This window comes from Lathyrus oleraceus, chromosome 2, assembly GCF_024323335.1.
Source record: "Lathyrus oleraceus cultivar Zhongwan6 chromosome 2, CAAS_Psat_ZW6_1.0, whole genome shotgun sequence".
Classification (NCBI taxonomy): domain Eukaryota; kingdom Viridiplantae; phylum Streptophyta; class Magnoliopsida; order Fabales; family Fabaceae; genus Lathyrus; species Lathyrus oleraceus.
In genome coordinates this window covers 18,642,926-18,649,167 of record NC_066580.1, presented here as the reverse complement: position 1 = coordinate 18,649,167, position 6,242 = coordinate 18,642,926, and the positions used below count along the sequence as shown (strand labels likewise).

General features: G+C 38.5%; 1 pseudogene; it reads left to right on the top strand.

Moving 5' to 3' along the window:
- Positions 1 to 2,029: 2,029 nt before the first annotated feature.
- Positions 2,030 to 2,878, top strand: LOC127121681 (uncharacterized; annotated as a pseudogene).
- Positions 2,879 to 6,242: the final 3,364 nt, after the last annotated feature.

Here is a 6,242-nt window from a genome sequence, read left to right as displayed (position 1 = left end):
GCCAAGTTGTTTGACCGGTTGAGACAATTCAAATTGAGGTTGAATCCAAATAAGTGCACTTTCGGAGTGCGGTCCGGTAAGTTGCTGGGGTTTATTGTAAGTGAAAGAGGAATCGAAGTTGATCCTGCTAAAGTAAAAGCGATACAAGAAATGCCTGAACCGAGAACAGAAAAGGAGGTTCGTGGTTTCTTAGTTAGATTGATTTACATTTCGCGGTTCATATCTCATCTAACAGCCACGTGTGAGCCCATATTCAAGTTGTTGAGAAAAGATCAAACGGTTAGGTGGAATGATGATTGCCAAGCGGCATTTGAAAAAATAAAAGAATATTTGCAGGAGCCTCCGATTCTGATGCCTCCTGTGGAGGGGCGACCGTTAATCCTGTACTTGACAGTCCTCGAGGGGTCTATGGGGTGTGTACTGGGGCAGCATGACGAGTCTGGTCGAAAAGAGCATGCAATCTACTACCTTAGAAAAAAGTTTACCGACTGTGAAACAAGATATTCACTGCTCGAGAAAACTTGTTGCGCTTTGGCATGGGCTGCTCGCCGACTGAGACAATATATGCTGCTTCATACCACTTTGTTAATTTCCAAGATGGATCCGATCAAGTATATATTTGAGAAGCCAGCATTGACCGGACGGGTTGCGAGATGGAAAATGATTTTGACTGAATATGATATCCAGTACACTTCTCAAAAAGCAATAAAGGGGAGTGTATTATCTGATTACCTCGCCCAGCAACCCATTGAGGATTATCAATCGATGAAATGTGAGTTCCCTGATGAGGACATCATGTTTCTCAAGTCGAAAGATTGTGAGAAACCTATCCCAGAGGAGGGGTCTGACCCTGAGTCCGAATGGATTCTGATGTTTGATGGGGCCGTTAACGTGAATGGTAGCGGAGTTGGTGCTGTTTTGGTTACGCCAAAAGGATCCCACATTCCTTTTGCTGCCCGGCTAACATTTGAATGCACCAACAGTGTGGCTGAATACGAAGCTTGTATCTTGGGTGTCGAAGAGGCGATTGATTTGCGAATCAAGAGCCTTGTTATCTATGGAGATTCAGCTTTGGTTGTGAACTAGGTTAGTGGGAAATGGCTTACGCATCAATCTCACTTAATTCCATACCAGGATTATACGAGGAGGTTGTTGACGTTCTTCACTGTCATACCCCGATTTTGACCCTGAATTTTTTCATTTTTTTATTTTTATTTGACACTTGGCCTAAAATTCATTTGCATACATTCATTCCCAAATCCATTTTTTTTATTGATAGACATGGGTCATTATCTAGCTTCTTGATCATGGTGTTTTTATTATAAAATGGATTTTTATTATTTGACTCTTTTTAACTTTCAATTTGATTTTAATTTCGAAATTAAGTTTAAATCCAAATTTCAATTTAATCTTAATTATTTATTTTACTAATGATTCAAACTCTAATTGATTTTAATTTCCAAATGAATGTTAGAGTTGATATCAAAGTAATTTTAATGAATTATAGATTAATTTGATTTTTAATTTGGTTTTTGCTGATTTGTTATTATTATTTAAATTGATATGTAGACTAGTCTTGGATTATTCCTAAAAGTCCATATCCATTTTATAATCAAATATCCAATAACCCAACTTTTTTTTAAAAATCCATATCCAAAATCCATATCCATTTTCACTATCCATTTGGAACCAATTTAAACCATAACCATCCAAATAGTTATACATTCCATACTGTCAACTACATTTTCATTCATACATTCCATACTGTCAACTACATTTTCATTCATACATTCCATACAATCAACTACATTTTCATTCATAACTTTCCATACAATATCCAATAAACCTTCCATTTAAATTCAGAACTGCCATACAAAGTCAATTCATCACGTTCCATACAAAATAAAATGCCATAAATGTTCCATTACATTTCTATCCTCCTCCTCTCATGGTCCGATTCCAACCAATCTCCGTTTAGGATCCGACCCGAATTGGTCCCCATCGATGCCGAATTCATCTCTACCGTCGAATGTTAAGAGTTCGTGGAACAAAGAAAGACCTGATTCAAGATAGTTCCTCAGAAGAGTTTTGTCTCATTGTGCCCGGTGTCATTGCCCGTTGTGATGGCTCTGTTGTTCAGAATATGCTGCAGAAGTGGTTTGAAGAAGCCAATCCTCAATTTCGGAATCAAAAGCAAGAGAACCAAGATTCAGAATTTCGGAATCAAAAGAGGATTTTGAAAATTCTCAAGTAAAGTTACCTGTCTAGTTGTGGAATATTGTCAACGTTATTATTGTGCATTGGCTGTTGGAGACAATGCTGTGATTTCAGCATATAGACTTTCTGAGGACAAAGGCAGGTCTTTAGTGGGAGCTGTCTTGCCTAAAGTTGTACCAGCAACATTTTCCACTATAGCTTCATTTTCTAAATTTGATTTGACGGAGTGAAAATACTTCTCCACAGAAATCACCAAAGAAATCAGAGGTGAAACTGACATGTATAAAGGATCATCCTAGGAAAGGTGAAAAGCTTACCTTATCACCAAGTGGTACATTGGCTGCTATAACCGGTTCACTCGGTCGCATATTGCTGCTAGATACTCAAGCACTTGTGGGGGTGCGCCTTTGGAAGGGATATAGGGATGCCAGCTGTTTTATTCATGGAGATGTTGGTAAATAAAGATACAGCCTCATCAAGCTCCACTTATTCTGAACCGATGAAGAGTGATTACTGCTTGTGTTTGGCTATTCATGCTCCCAGAAAAGGAATTATTGAGATATGGCAAATGAGAACTGGACCACGTCTTAGAACAATTACATGTGCAAAAGGTAGCAAGGTGTTGCAACCCTCCTGTAGGTTTGGTGTTAGCAATGTCTAGTGCATTTGGCAATCGTATGCTGAAGCCATTTGTTGTAGCAGAACCTGAGATCCAGGAGCAGAAGATAGAGAAGAAACCGGGTACGAAACCAAGGTCGGGCAAAGCATAACAAATGCAACCAAACCCTGAGAAATTCAAACTCAAACCATAAAAAAGGAGAATAAGAGAATCAACAATAAGAAAGAAAAAACTTTTAAGTTATCACCTTCTGTGGATATCCCAACATTAAAATTGGAATTAATGATCAACTAAGAAAGAGATTTGCTCTTTCAGAAGCCGTGGAAGCATCAGGCGACAAAACTCTCAGAATGATGAAGTAGGTGAATTGACGTGTTTTGAACTTTTGGAAGCTCTAGAGCTTAGCCGACGTCTGTTTTTAATGAGTTATGTACATTGGTTCACCTTTGCTTAGTCCCTTTGAGTCACGAGAATCTGCAAGAAAAAACATCAGAAGCTTTTGGCAGGGTATTGATGTTGGACTTAGTAATTCGAAATGAAGATAAGCTCCCTTACCATGAGCTTAGATGGCGAGGGAATTCTGCAAACTTGCTGTTGGCTGAAAAGATGATTTATGCAAATACAAATACACTAGAAGCAGCCTTACGATTCCTTTTAGCCCGGGCATAGTTCCAACTTTTTGCGGTGACTTGCAGCATAGCACATGAGATACCTATCCACACGAGGTTGAAGACTTTGCAACTGATGCATTATTCCTGGGCTTGTGGCCTTGATAAGAACACTGCTCTTCATTGTGCTGTTTCAGTATAGGTTGAAAATGATGTTGATGATGTTGCTGCCCAAGATTCTGTCACAAAATTCTCGGAAAAAACATGGCCGGTAGAAACTGAGTTAGCAGAACAAATTTTGATGGACAAGGAAGTTGAAATTTATTTTTTCTAAGACAGAAGTAGGACAGTAAATATTAGTACCACAATCTTAATGGAACTCCTTTCATCCCTTTGTGAAGAAACTTGGCCTGCAGAATGTGTGTACACCTTTCTGAATAGGTATGTTGCTACACCTTCCTTGTTCGAGATCAGTAGTGATTTACTAGCGGATGATGTCTCCCATATTCTTGAAAAAGAAAGTCCTGTCAAATCAAGCTTGCATTCCAAGAATGTTGTTGTGGCTACAATGACATCAAGTGGCAAATCTGTTTGCTACAACCTGCCTGTTCTAGAAGAGTTGCTTAAGAATTCATCCTCATGTGGGTTGTACATATTTCCAACAAAGGCATTAGCTCAAGATCAACTAAGGTCTTTGTTACACATGACAAAAGAATTTGATGCCGACTTAAATATTGGTATATATGATGGTGACGCTTCTCATAGCAAAAGGACATGCTAGCAGGTGCTTCCAACCTTTATGCTCACAAACCAAACTCAGTATGTCCTCCTGCAACATCAAACACAATGAGTTTCTGCATAAATTTACTAAAATTTACCAAGTTTCGATGAATTGGATGGCATGGGCAAAGAAGAAGTCTACCGTAAGTAAATGTCGGCATGATTACTATCGCCAAGCTATGCTCTCAGTTGGACATCCTTTGGGTTCTTGATCCCGTCGCTGTTTCCACCTTGTCGCTCCGATTTGATGCTTGCGTCCAGCTTTTTATACTCAAACCCACTGTTATCAGAGGAAATGGTTCTGAAATTATGGCTCTTCCTTCCTCCCATGAATCCTCCACATCCAAGGGTGCAGACAGTACTCATGATTCAATGGATGCGGTTGAAGCAGCAAAGTTGTTGGCGCTCACAATGGGGTGGCGTTGATGCAAAAAAATAAATAAATTATTACAGCATTAACACAAGAAAAGTCAAAGCATCTCCTACTCTGAGTCCAAAGGCGGTTGCCAACGTAACCCCAATCTCAGAAACAAGATCAAGAAAGTCACTGCAGTAAAAGGAGCAAATTAATTAGTAAAAATGCAAAAATCCAGAATTTCCCAATTTGGGATTAAGGCAAAAGCGATCAGAAAAAGCTAAGTTCAGAGTACCCTTTCCGAATTACAGCATCAAACAGGGCCAATCCAGTACTGAGCACAAAAAAGTGTTTTGGCATTTTCTTCTTTGAGCTCTAGAGACCGAATTTGAAACCCTAATCTGAAGCATAAAAGGAGAGAAAGAGAAATCAGTGGAGAGGACGAAAAATTAACGACAAAAAAATTGAGAGAGGGAGGCGGATTTGAAAAAACAGAGCAAACAGAACCCTAAATCTAAAAAATCAAAAACAAACCTATTTGGGAGAGGGAAGAAGCGAGGTTGAGCCGTCATTACCGTCTTCACCACCGGAGGTGAGCTCTCTTTTGCCTCAGCCTTTGTTTTTTGTATGATTCGAGAGTGATTGAGAGAAAGGGTTGAGGTCGAGGATGGATTGATTGAGGGAGATGAGCGAAGCGATTGAGGATGTGAGGGAGAGACGCGATTGAGAGAGAGGGCTGTGGGTTAGATTATGAGTCGAGAGAAGAGCGTTTGAGAGAGAGGTTCGTGAACGAGATATGGAGAGGCGGTTTCGAGAGAGAGCGAGATATGGAGAGGCGATGGAGAGTTTGAAAGATGAGTTCGTGAGGGCGTTTGGGGTTGTGAGAAGCGCAGAGTGAGAGAGACGGATCCATTTTGTTTTTCTTTCCTTATTTTCTTTTTTTCAATTTATTATTAAACAGAGTAAGTAGTTTTAAAAAACATTAAGAAAAAGAGATTCCTTTAATTTTCCTATGTTAGTTAGTTGTTAAATGTTTTAGGTTTCCAATTTATTCCTCATTGTAAACCCAACAGCCATGCGGCTGGGTTTAATTACCAGTAGACCAACAATTTTCTTTTATTTTAGTTTTTTTATTTTAATCCTTTTTTTAATTTATCTTAGTTTATATATTTAAGTTAGTCTTAAAATAACAATTAGTTAGTAGGTGGTCTGGTGGAGGGGAGTGATGTCTAGGTCTTTAGTGTAGTGGGTTCGATACTCTTAGGTGTAGTTTTTCTTTCTTTTAATATTTTCTTTTATATTTATGCTTTATTATTCATATTTCTTTTTTTATTATTGTTCAATAATATAGATTTGTTTTTTCTTTTAATTGCATCATGCATTCGAAACCATTTTTTAACTTATAAAAATCATATTTTCTCGATTTAATATCGAGCCCTTTTTCACACCCTTGTAAGTCGATTGCTTTTTTTAAAGCATCGCCGTCAACCTCACATAGCTTACTCTTGGGCTTTCTTACAATGAGCCGGTTCTCTTGCACTTACACTCATGCATTATTTGTTGTTTGGGCCCGATTTAATTATTTCATGATTTGTTAATCCCCATTTAACAAGATGTACCCCACTCCCCCGATGTGTAATAATTTGGTACTGTTTTATTTCTT